The sequence below is a fragment of the Python bivittatus genome, unplaced genomic scaffold (genome assembly GCF_059951505.1).
Source record: "Python bivittatus isolate LINGU-HERP-01145 unplaced genomic scaffold, Pbiv_v1 ctg000670_np1212, whole genome shotgun sequence".
In the NCBI taxonomy this organism is placed as follows: Eukaryota; Metazoa; Chordata; class Lepidosauria; order Squamata; family Pythonidae; genus Python; species Python bivittatus.
The window spans coordinates 8800270-8812906 of record NW_028277094.1 but is presented as its reverse complement, the minus strand read 5'-3'; the positions used below and the strand labels follow the sequence as shown (position 1 = coordinate 8812906).

At 44.9% G+C, this 12637-nt stretch overlaps 1 protein-coding gene and 1 long non-coding RNA gene across 4 annotated transcripts in view; one reads left to right on the top strand and one right to left on the bottom strand.

Annotated features, from left to right (window-relative positions):
• Window positions 1-12637, top strand: part of MAMLD1 (mastermind like domain containing 1) — an 87229-nt gene that overhangs the window by 18512 nt on the left and 56080 nt on the right. The gene's annotated exons all lie outside the window — the stretch shown is intronic.
• LOC148214432 (uncharacterized) lies at window positions 3721-9294 on the bottom strand. The gene is made up of 3 exons (XR_015798086.1): window positions 9014-9294; window positions 7501-7740; window positions 3721-4211 (listed from the first exon to the last, which is right to left on the bottom strand). It is a non-coding gene; the product is annotated as an uncharacterized LOC148214432 (long non-coding RNA).

Genomic DNA, 12637 nt, shown 5'->3' with positions numbered 1-12637 from the left:
TTCTGCTTCAATTTAATGGAAAAGTAATGGCGTTTGCTTTTTCCTTCCCCGGGGGGGGGGGGGGGAATCAATTCTCATGAATGCAACTTTAATGTCTTGCCTCTGTCACAGTTGCAAAGGCAGGCAAAGAGTTGCGTGTCTTTCATTCTAACATCCTCCTTCCGGAGAACCAGGAGCTGAGCTGCTGTTCCTGCTAAGGGCACCCATATAGTGAAGCCTTCCGAGAGTCGTGTCTTCCAAATCCATCCTCTCCTTCCTGCCCACTTCCTACACGTTTTTGAGTTCCTAGAGAAGCCATGCCTGCTGGTTCTGCTCTAAGAAAGAGAATGGCCCCTCTTGGAGCATCTGCTGCAGGCGTAAAAGCTTTGCCTTGGGATTCCTACTGACTTGATCTTTACCTAGCGCTCTAGAAAACCGGCCGGACAGGCGTGACTTGTTTGTGCTGCTCGGCTTGCCAGATTATTGTTTGAAAGCAAAGTGCCACACGAGCGTAGCATCCAAAAGCACATGTCTGAGTGACCTTGGGCCGCAAGTGTGGCATAGTTCCCATCCTTGGGTAGTCCTGTCATCCATTCCGAGCACCGGCTGACCGTAATCTACAGCTTGTATGTCTTTGTTAAGCAAATGAGGTTAATTAAGTGCACACTTGTCACGTACCCTGAGCATGCTCCATCTGATCCAGAAGCTTGGCATTCTCTGAGCTATTTGGGAGTCACTTAACAGTGGGTTCATCTTGGCCCCAAATGTGACGGGGCAGGCGCCAGTCTTCCCTTTTCCCTACTTGGAAGTTCAGCAACTGCCAAGAAAGAAAGGGGCAGCTGGTGTCCAAAGCAGATTTCTTTCTATACTGTTACCAGAATAATGGCTTTATAAGTGGTGGTCAGTGGGGGTGGGTTGGCGTTCCGGTATCTGTATGTTTGTTACCAAGAAGTCAAATGAACCCAGATAAGATTCTTTAGGGAGAAAGAGCTTCTGGTTAAGCATGCGTGCTAAAGGCCACGTGACATGGCCTGGAGTTGAGCTAGAAGTAAGGTGCAATGTGCTGGGGCTGCAATTTAGGATTTCCAGCCAACGTGACAGTTGGTCATCGCTGGCAATCCTGGAATTCTGGACAAACGAGGAGGCACACTTTTCTTTCAGTGGAAAGCGCCTTCAGGGAGGGAGCTGTTGATGCAATGACCTCCAAAGCCACATCTTTATTATTACAGCCATAGGACAGAAGTGATGTGATGACGTCATGCAGGTAGATGGGTCTTCCGGCTGTGTATGTGTGGACATCATGCAAAGAGATGGGGCTTCGGGCTGTTCTTGCTTCATTCAGGGATTCAGAGTTTCTCAGGGCACCTGATTTGTGTTGTTTTCCATCAGGAATTGGTAGAAGATCAGCTTCATCTCTCTGGATTTCAGTCATGCAGTCCCAGGAACTCTAAATTACAGGTTGCTCTAGCTTGAAATAGTGCATCAGGATAAAGTATCCTGGTGATTTCACGTGCACCTGGATGTAATTTTCTTGACAACGGTGTAAGCGGTGGTCTGCTGTTGACTTCTTCCAGAGTGAAGTGTTCCTGCTTAGTTTCTGAGGCCAGCCATGGTCCCCCAGGTGCTGCCCTGATTAACCACCAAGCTTGTAGCTATCACATCTCACGCGTTTCACTTGTCTCTGTGGTCTTTGGGTCTAACCTACTCTGCAACGTTCTTCTGAGGGCAGAAGGAAAGATGGTATGAGACGGTGCTCCTTGAAAAAAAGATCACTTAAAAGTAGTAATGAGGTTTCAACCATCTTGAAGCATGTCCAGACCTTATATTTTTCTCTGAATGACTTAGGACATTTCTCCTCCTCTCTCTTCCTCACCCTGAGAATGGTTTCAAAGCCAACTCCTCAAAAGGAATGGATAGCAAAGCAGGACTCAAGCAAGAAACATTCATTATGGGTCTGTGCTATTTTGCAATGAGGAATTAGTCTTGATGATCTGGGGACTTGAAAGATTAAGAGGTTGTTTCAAGATTTCTGGTTTTTTTTTTCTGGATGCTCCTGTTCCTAAATGGGCAAAACTAATCGGAAAGAAGCAGGAGAGGCTAGAGATTTTTCCAAATGGCCAGGTGCCAGAAGCAGCTGACGTCTGTAAGAAAAAACACCTGTCTTCAAGGGAGACAGATTGAAGGACTTCCTAAAGAATCCCAATCTGAGCTAATTGCCAGAATTTGGGGGCAAGGGAGTGGCTTGGCTATTGCCATGTATAAATTAGGAAATCAGGATGAAACTTGATTTTTAGTAATAATATTTAACGCCTACGTAGCACGATCAGGTATACAAACTGCTTTACGCGTATGCAGATGGGGGCAAACTGGGATTACAGCTGACGGAATGAGTGCATACTTCAAGCTAAGCCATGGTTTGTGTTAACTATGGTTTGTTGAGCCAGCAGTAGTGGCTTGGTTCATAGATTACACGAAGCCATACTGGTTGAATTCACACATCATGTTAAGCCAAATCCAAACAAATCACATTATGGCTTAGTTTACTGAGCAAATGGCACTAATCCATATTCTTAATTAACTTCCGTGGATCCTTTTCTTATGAAATTCTTAATCAAGTGTAGGTGGATAAAAGAGGAGCTGATCTTCTGCGGTGGAACCTTGACCCTGCAAATCATACTGATAAAATAGCAGTCTTAAGTGTTTAATAAATATTAGCAGAATGGGTTTCCAATATTTTTCTCCCATCCCTTAAACTTCTTTGTTCTGTGTTTCTGTTTTTGGAATTGAGATGGAAATCTTAAAAACTCTGCTAGAGAATGAAACTCTGAAAGAGATTTTAAGGACTTTTTGAGAAAAACAGTAGATGTTACGAAGAAAAGAAGAGCTGTTAGCACTGTTATTAATAGGGAAACAATTTGGAAGTGATTAAATAACTTTTATTATGAAGAGACAATCTAGAAGGCTGAACTGATTATTTTCTGTTGGGCTTTGCCAGCAATCAATTTTTCTTTCAAGTGTTCAGTGGTTTGCTAATTGCATTGATTTTTATCAGATATGTAGACAAATCAGTTACATATTTTAGTATCTTTGAAAGCATCTCCTTTCTTTATAGGCTGGTGATCTCCTCACACTAATCACATTCAGTGTTTTTAAAAATGTTATTCCTGTAGCTGAGCACTCTTTGCTTCCACTTTTAGGTACTTGCATTTTAGGACAAATTTTGCTTTTCTGAGTTGTTTTCCAGTCTAAGAAATAATGGTTTTCTGCAACGTTGGGTTTGCATGGGGTAATTTGCCCAGAAAGTGTTTATTTTATGTGGGAAAATTTCCATTGTGTTCTGGGAAAGTTTCTAATCAGCGGTCTTTTTTTTTTCTCACAGGCCTGGTAGAGATACCATGTGAAAATAATTCATTAACTGCCATATTTGCATTTGCAGCTGTACTTGTCATTGACATGCATTATCACTAATGAAGTGATGAAATTGAGAAACTACTTGAAGAAAAATGAAACGCTGGACGTTTTTCCAAGGAAAAATTCCCAGCCTGCCTCCCTGAAGGGGTGATGTGGGAACAGACCTCTTGATCGGGAAAGTAATAGGGCCAAATTTCTGTTTTCAGAGGATTCCACAGACTTTGCAACTACAACCAAACATTGTCTAAGAGCTTTCTGTTTTGCAGAAACTGTATAGTGTAAAGCGAAAACTGAAAACTATTCATTTGGCGTTGTTTATGCCCGTGGCAGCTGAAATTGTTCCTGTCAAATACACCTCTCTGTTTTCTAAGATATACATTCTTTAAGTGTAAGTGACTAAATTCTGCATGAGGGAGCAATCTCCCCTCTGCTCTGTAAGCAAACCAAAGAAGTGGAGTTACATGCTTGGTCTCAGCTGTCTTTGAGAATCAGGTGAGCAAGTAGGTTGTGCTAAAGTTTGAACTTCTACTGGCAGAGTTCACCAAGGTGTTGCATTTTTTTTTTCCCGGGAAGAAAATTGCACATGATTTGCCTGGTGTCCTTGCCTAAGAAATCCACAGAGGAATGTCAGGTTCTCCTGTTGGAGTGGAAGAAGCCAGCATGGGATTGCCGTTGCATGTCTCTGCAAGAACGGGTTGACCAGATGGCTCCCCAAGTCCTATTTGAAGGGCTGAAGTACAACGTACAGTAGGACTGTCATGTTCTCTCACAACCACCAGCGCAGCTAGAACTACAGCTTTCAGCCAAGGAGTTCACTGTTTCTAAAAAAAAAAAAAAACAAAGCTTTAATAAGCAACAATTAAGGAAGCTGAGCCAGTGTCACACTCAGTGACTCACTGGGCTGAAACAAGTTCTGAATCCAGCTCTGCTGCTCTCAGGCTAGCTACAGTGGTGAACATTTGTCTTGCCCAGCTGAATATATTGTTTAGTTCCTAGAGGCCAGAATAGCTGTGTTTGGAACAGCGTGCTGCATTAGACAAGAGGCCAAATTGAATTGTGGTTCCTAATAGTGGGAGAGAAATAACTGACCAAGAAGAAAGTCTCATCTTTAGGTGGAGGTACTTGGTGTCCTCCAACTGTAACATGGTAAACCTAGGTACCCTTCAGGGTATATATGAAGCAAAGTAGCCCAGGTTGGTTTATAAGGAAACTTACTCTTTCTCACAGCCAGCCTGTGTCTTCTATGAAGATCACAGTCCCTGACCAAGCTCAGATTGAACACTTGTTACTTTTGCTCACCCCTTCTCACCGTGCAACCGTATCTCTTTGAGATCTCTCTTACCCCAGAGAGTAATACGTGTCCAGAAAAGGCTGCCCCTTTGTTTGGAGATGTTGAGAAAGGAGCTGTGTTAGCCTTGGCTTCTTCAGAGCCTTGGTCTGAACGCAAAATTTGGAATCCCACTCATGGTCATTTTCGAGGGATTCATATTTTGTGGCTGAGTATTGCAGGTTCATTTGGGAAAAAGAGGGCAGTGTTGACTTCTGAACCCCATGGAGATGTGGCAGAGATAGAAATGTTGGCCCTTTGGGGAGGTGGTTTGGGAGGGTTGTGAAAGAGGGCTTGGTAAAGCCTACCAGAGGCTAGGAAGAAGAGATGGACTCCTCAGCCTGAAAATTTTATTCCCTCTGGTGTCTTTTCTTGATAGACTTGTCTTGTGCCTCTCGTGCTAAGAGTCCAAACATAGGAAACAGGGCATTGGGTGGAGAGGAGTGTTATAATCCCATGGAGATCAATATACTGGTTGTACTAGAAGATATCTTCAGGCTGTTTGTTCGGTGTCCTAAATAGGACAAACACTCATTGTCTTTCACCTCCTGGATTACAGGTCGGGTTTCCGCTCTGGCAACCATGGTGTTAGAAAAATGCGTACTGGGTAGCAAATAGTGCAAAATGTTTTCTAGCAACAGATTAGCGTTCCTTTAGATGGCATCTTAAGGCTTTGCTGAAGCAAACAATTGGGAAAATTCAAACTATGGGGGGGCAGTATAAATATTTAACTGTCTTGCATCAGATGCTATGAATCATATCCCTGATGGGTGCTCTCAAATTCAGAAAGAATGCAAAAGCTGAAAAGATGTGAGGGGTCTGAACAGCAGACGAGTGTTTGCTGCAGATAAATACATCACAGGCATTGCTTTACACATTTCCTCGGTCGCCATATTACCCTGCCAGCTTGTCTAATGGGATCCTCCGATGCTGATTGTAGCTCGCTCTGACCTACTTTCTCCTTGTGTCCAGCAGCTGTCAGGAACCATTGGAGCCAGAAACTGGAAATAAACCCTCACTGAAGGAGAAGAAGCATGCCGAGTCCCCAACTATTGTCATTAGCTTTCTTTCTACTGGTTTCTTTGTTTCGCAACTCCCATCCTTTTCCTATCCTTGCGTTTGGGAGCATTTTTGAGGCTATCCTCAAAAATGGAAATGAAATAAGGCATGATTTTCATTCTGATTCAGTCAGGTGATGGGATACACGCAACTAATTCTCCAAGAAATAAAACTTTGGTGGAGGAAGGAAAATTAACCAGGCAATATATTTATTTGCAACGAACCGTTATCTGCTGATTCAGAACTTTGCATCTTTTCTGTTTTTGTGTTCTTTCTGGATTTGAGAGAAGCCATCAGGGATATGATTCATAGCATCTGATATAGGATTGCTAAATAAAGATTTATAAACAACCCCCCTAGTTTGAATTTTCCCAATTGTTTGCTTTAACAAAGCCTTAACATGCCATCTAATGGAATACTCATCTGTTGCAAGAGAACATTTGCAATATATGCTATCCAATACTGATGTTTCTAAAATGATGATTGTTAGGGTAGAAACCTGGCTTGTAATCCTGGAGGTGAGGAGACAATTAAGAGCAAAGCTTTTTGCCACAAATCTAATGCTTTATTCCCACATGGCTGCAACTTGGCTTTCAAAATTGACTCAGTTGTAGCTGAGCTTCAAGTCCAGTCTCTTTAGAGTTCTCATATCTAACCATAGTTTGCCCTACAAACGGATCTGTGTGTGTTCCTACTGCTACTATGCCATACTATATTTTATCCATGGTTTGTTGAATAAACCACCACTGGTTTGGTGTATTGGGTGCTAAATCATGGTTTACAAAGTTCATCCCTTGTGCCAAGTGAAAAAACTACCATGTTGTGGTTTAGCATGACGTGAGCTTGCTGTCCTTGATCTCCCACGTGATTTATGAATGCACAGAGATGGCCTCTGAAATGTAAAGACTTTCCTTCCACTTTAGGAGCATCCCCCAACCAACTTTCAACAAGGTGTGCAGTTCAACCCAAGGGCCCAGCATAGTGTACCCTTAGTGTGACATTTTGATGCAGTTTGGCACCTGAATAATCCCTGGTCTGTTGTGTCACAGAATTCGATTGGGCCCATTTTGTGAAACTACATTTTCTCAGAGGAGAGAGAAGGGGAATATTCAAGGAATGCCTTGATTTTATGGTAGAGAGTAAGGGAGGTGACCTTGATGGAGATACGCAGGGACTTTTGCAAGGGTTCCTGCAAAGCTCCGTCAAGGTCATCTTCCTTACTCTCTGCATCACTGTAGACCCATCTAAAAAACGAGCGAGGCGTGCTTAACAGCCCACGTATGGACTCGAGTGCAGATGGCGGTTCTCCTGCTCAGGTTGGACAGATAGATTGAATGCCACAAAGAAACCCCATTATACTAACGCCAGCAGTTTTGTCATTTCCAAATTTTAAGTCCCGAGGTCTCCTCTCCTGGGTCGCGCAATTGAATCAGATGCTTTCCGATCCGAGGGGGGCCAGGCCTGTCTCCCCCCATCTGTTTCTAATAAGAGCCCCAAGGAGAGTTTGCTGTTTGATAAATGGGTTAATTTGATTCACGGAGCAAGTAATGGTAATCCGTATTAATAGGTGCAAATGGGCCCTTAATATCCAAAGGGGAGGGAATCTAATTAGCTGGCTGTTGTTCATTGGGATTCCTTGGGTGTTGTAGCGATGACCCATTTATCATTTCTCTACGAGCGGGTGGAGTTTTGGGCTGGCATTTTTGCCGAATTTTTGCACTTACAATCTGGGAGTGTTTCAGAAATATAAGAGCTGCTCTTTTTCTCTCCCCCATTCTTCTCTGCCTTCGTTGCCTTAAAGGAAGCCCTCGGATTAACCTCTTTCTTTCTGAAGTTGAATCGAACCTTAGTGGCTTGAATTGTTCTGAGACTTTTCTTTTTTTTTTAAGTTTGTTTGAGGGCTTCATTTATAACACAGATTCAGATGCTGCCTCTTTCAGTTTCTTCCTCTTTAGCATGAATTTCTGCAGGTTATATAAGGGAGAACAGGGATTATTTGTAAATGTAATAAGAACTCTGCTTGTTTAAAAATAAAACAGGAGGTAAATGCTTTCCAGACGTTTTCATCCCCCCTTTCTCTCCTTCCCCCCCCAACTACACATCTTCTTTCCCACTGATTATTTCATAGAGAGAAAGTATATTTTGTTTTTCTTCTTTCTTTGATGTATATCCTGCCTTTCCTCCGGGAGATCAAAGCAATGTACATTGTATGCCTTCTATTTCCTCCCCAACCTTGTGAAGCAGGTTGGGCTGAAACGGAGTGACTGACTGGCCCAAAGGCATGCACAGAGTTCCCATGGTTGAGGGTGGCCTTGAATAGGAGACTCCCCACTTCTAGGCTTTTTGCTGTAACCACTACTCACCCTGTCCCAGTGTCTTGGGAATCCTTAGCCGTTTCTCCCCCTTCGGGGCACGGTAGCCCCAGGGCACAGTTGAGGGCCATGTTGGGCAAAGGATGAGCTGTAGAGCGCTCTCCAATAGGAAGGACTCATGTACCAGTGTGTCTTTTCAGATCGGCATAAATGTGTCAAGTTCTGATGGGTCCTTCAAGCTGCAACGTTGAAGCAGCTCTCCTGATCAGGATCTTGAAGGAGATTTGACCCAGCGTCTTCAGCCAGCCCCAGCTTTTGTACTAGAGCAGTGTTTCTCAACCTTGGTAACTTTAAGAGAGGTGGACTTCAACTCCCAGAATTTCCCAGCCAGCATGGCTGGCTGGGGAATTCTGGGAGTTGAAGTCCACCTCTCTTAAAGTTGCCAAGGTTGAGAAACACTGTACTAGAGGGAGGAAAAATTCTGCACCAGGAGGAGAAAAAGCCAGTGTCTGATCTGGTATATTATATAAACCAAAGCCCGCCTCTGACGAACACTTTCTCTTCTTAGCGTTCTGCTAAAACGGAACGAGGCCTGCGCGCAACTATTTTTAGTTCCCCTCGACTCCTTTGCTAATTTCTCTCGTGGGCCGAGATCGCTCCCGCGATATTTGCAGGAGTGCAGATGTTCCAGGGGAGAAGCAGAGACTTGGTCTTTTGAATGGAGCTGTGGTCATCCCCGTCCCGTCCCCGTCCCCCCTTGCCCTTTATTCTTTCCTTTGCATGGATTTTGGGGGGCTGCAGCAAAAGACTGAGAAATGGAAATGCTGTCTTCTCAGTTTCCCTCCCCTACCAATATTTCTAGAAACGGCAACACAGTTTGCAAAGTCCCAGGTGGTAGGATATTCCCGGGGCAATATTTTCATACCACGATTTCCAAGGTCTCGCGGGGTGCCTTTTTCCTTTCCTCCTCCTTCCTCTTCTTTTTTTTTTTTGGAAAAGCCAGCTGAACTTGTTCTGCATTAGAGATCCCTTTGTGTCGCCTCTGCGGTTACTTGAGACGGACCGGTCAAAGCATTCTCAGATACTCTACACAAAAAGAAATTCTTTTGTCTCACGCAGCCCGAAGTCAAGCAACCAAACTGGCTGAATGCGGCAAGCGGATCTTGGAAATTTTCCTGCCAAGCAGGAAGCGAACGAATTCCCATCCCCTTGCTCCTCCGTATCACTGGTCGAGTGGGGAAGAGTGTTCAAGCCAGGGTTGCGTTGAAAAAAAATTCTCTAGCTTTTGGGGCTCCCTGCTTTCATTCACTCTGATGGGGGGGGGGGGGAGGATTTGCTGTTAAAATGTATGTGAAAGGCAAGGAGAACTTGAGGAAACTTCCCCTGGGAGGCCTTGATGCTCCTGCATGTATTAACAGGATGAACGTCCAGTCTTTCCTGGCACAATCCGCTCTCCAGCAGCCTGAAGACCAGACCTCATGAAAAAATTCCTGGGGGGGGGCTTGTTTCAAGTTGGAGAGGCAACCGCCCAGCTTCCCAGGAGTGAAAAGATGGGCAAAGTATACAGCAGCAGCCCCCCCTCCCCCCGGGCCACTTCCAGCAAAGAAATGTTCAGAAGAGAGGTTTGAAAGAACCTCTCAAGTTTTTTTGGGGGGGGGAATAAGGTCGAAAAACAGATGCCTCTTTTATTAGGGACTTTATTCGGCCCCAGTTAAAACGAGGGTGTGCAAAGCAGGTTGAATTTCAAACACTTGCCTTGGGAGCGTTCGCCACACTTGCAATGAGCTTGGGATGGTCAACCCCCCCTTTCAAAACTGTGTTTTCAGTGCGACATGGTGTGCCTCTGAAACCTTTTGCCCATCGACGAGTTAAACCCCTCGATGGCAATGTAGGTTGTTTGGTGCCCTGCAGATGTTGGATGACAACCAGCGGTGGTGGCAGGCAGGATCCCCCCCCCAATCAAGGGGATGGTCACCTTGACTTTTTTGACCTCCCCCCACGGATGCTGCTGGCTACACCTAACACAGCCTCTTCCTGCGGGCAACCCTTGAGGCCTGTCCCATCTGGGTTTGGGAAGAAGTGGAGTCTTCTGCTAGAACCTTGACCAAGGAGTGGAGGAGAATAATGATTGATCGCTTGACTGATTGATCGCAACTCAAACCCTGATCTTCGTTTGGTTCGCTTTGGACGGCGGTTTGCAATGCCGGAGGAGGGTTTTGCGTTCGAGAACAACAACGGGGCTGTGCCCCTTAAGCTCAGCCAGCTTCCAGGAAATAAGAGGAGAGCGCTTGCTCAGTGGCGCAGCAGCACGGCCGCAACCCTCTCCCTTCCACTGGGTTATGCGCTGTTTACTGAGCGCAGGTCATCGGTGAAAGGTCAGCAGCTGGGCTGCCTCTGCCGATAAGGGCCGGGGGGGCCTTTTTGGGGTCATTTTGCAACAGAGTTCCGACATACCATGGGAGGAACATTTGGGGTGTCTTATTTCCTACCAAAAAAAGGGGGGGGGAGGAAATAGGAAGCCTACATATTGACAATCCTTGGCTGCGTTCAATTAGGAGCTCTTGCTTATTTGAATTCATTCATTCCCCCCCCCCCATTTTTTTTTTTTCCTGCTTTAACAAGCTCTTTTTAGAGCTTCAGTATGTAACAGCCTCCAGCTGTAATTATTTATCTCCTCCCCTTGTATTTTGCTTCTGGCAAGAGATGCCTTTTAAGCACAGACAGATCTAGCAAGTTATGATGAATTATTAAGCTTCGGACACCCATCGGATCTGTTCGGTTTGTCAGCGTTTTTCTTTTCCTTTTCCTTTTTTTTCCTTTCCTTAATATTCCTTCAAGGAACGCTGGAGTCGAGGAAGAGGCAGCAGAGCTTTTATTTAACGCAAATAATTGGTCTTTAACCTCGCCAGAGCAGAACTGGAGTGATTTAATATGCTTTTTTTTTTTTCTTGGCTGAGATCCCCCCCCCCCAGCCATTTTTGAGTCCAACAGAAAAGGTCTATTTTAGAGGTACGCTCAGCTCCCATTCCTCTGCTTTGGCACTCTTTCCAGTTAAATATCAACTTAATTAGCTTCTTGAACTGGAAGCTAATTTGGCAGGCTGATAAATTGCTGTGTGTCAACCGCAAACGGGGTTGGAGGATGGTGGAAATTGGGGCCTCTTCTAATTTTGTGGGTGTGAGTTTACCCATGAAAGTTGAAACAAGGACCCCGCAGGGGGTAATCACAGCCCAAAGCGGACAGGGAATCCCCACGGCGGTCTTGCGCCCCAGTTGGCTTTCCTGCACGTCGACAGGCACGCACGCACGCACGCACGCCTCACGTCTCGCTCTGAGGCAAAGGATGCTCTTTGGAAACCTAATTTCTAAGTGGGTTTGGATAGGGAGAGATTGCAGGGTTGGGGGGGGAGGTCCTCCCCGGTGGCAACTTTTCATGAAAATTCTTCCCTTCCCAGGCGTCCGTGAACCCATCTGGCTTCCAGCCATTTTATCTGGCTAGGTAAACAGGGCCATGGGGAGCCGTTTTAATCTCTCATTTCAAGCTGAGTTCTTCCTTTACCTACCCGTCATCCTGCTGGATTCCCATCCTTCCTGCCATCCAAGGCTGTTGTCTTACTGCTAGTAGTAGGTTCTCAGCTAAGATCAGATCTTCTTCTTCTTCTTGCTGCTACCATTCCTAGGTGTAATCTCTTCAGGCAGAGTTTCTCTTGTGGCGCATCTAGACCTGTGTTTCTCAACCTTGGCAACCTTGAAGATGTGTGGACTTCAATGGTGTTATCTTCAGGGGCAACAGGAAACAAACCTTCTCAGTTGCAGCCTCCTTTCTCTGGACCAGAATTATTCCTGAAGTTAGATTGATTCCCACCTTAATTTGTTTTTTGTTTTTTTTTGGAGGGGGGGAGCCACAAAAATCTGGCTTTTATGCAGAACCTTGGAAATAGATTGGTGATGAGGTAGACCCCCCTGGTGTGGGTTGGGTGTTCCTCAAGGTGCTGGGGGGGGTTGTTTTGTTTTGCTGTTCGTTATAGTTTTTACTTTAAAGCCTGTGTTTTGTTTTGTTTTTGTAAGTTGCTTTAGTCTTGTTGGATTGAGTGGCATATAACTTGTAGTAAATAAATAAACTTTCCAACTCTAACAGGAGTATTGACCCTGAAACTAAAAGGAGACCTAGGAAAAGAGTCAGAAGTAGATCCCTGCACTTCCTGCAAGGGTCATAGTTATCTCATGTGCAGTGAAAGAACTCTGATGATTTTTGTCTTTAGGAAAACATTCTTCCAAAGGGATTTCTTCCCCCATTTCTTCTTCTCCTTTCCTTTCATTGTACCTTCCTGCTCCTTTTTGGTGGGCCTGACCGTTTCTTCGAGCAGGATTCTCAAGCAACAATTTCCTAATCGTTTCTGCTCCTTCTACAGTATCAGTCAAATCTCATTTGCAGCTTTGGAATGCAGCTCTTTTCGCTTTTAAGACTTGGGAGAAAGTAGCTTCCATCCACAGGGGATTGAAGGTGGGCAGAAGGCTTTTGGGTGGTGAAATGGCCAAACAGCTGAAGT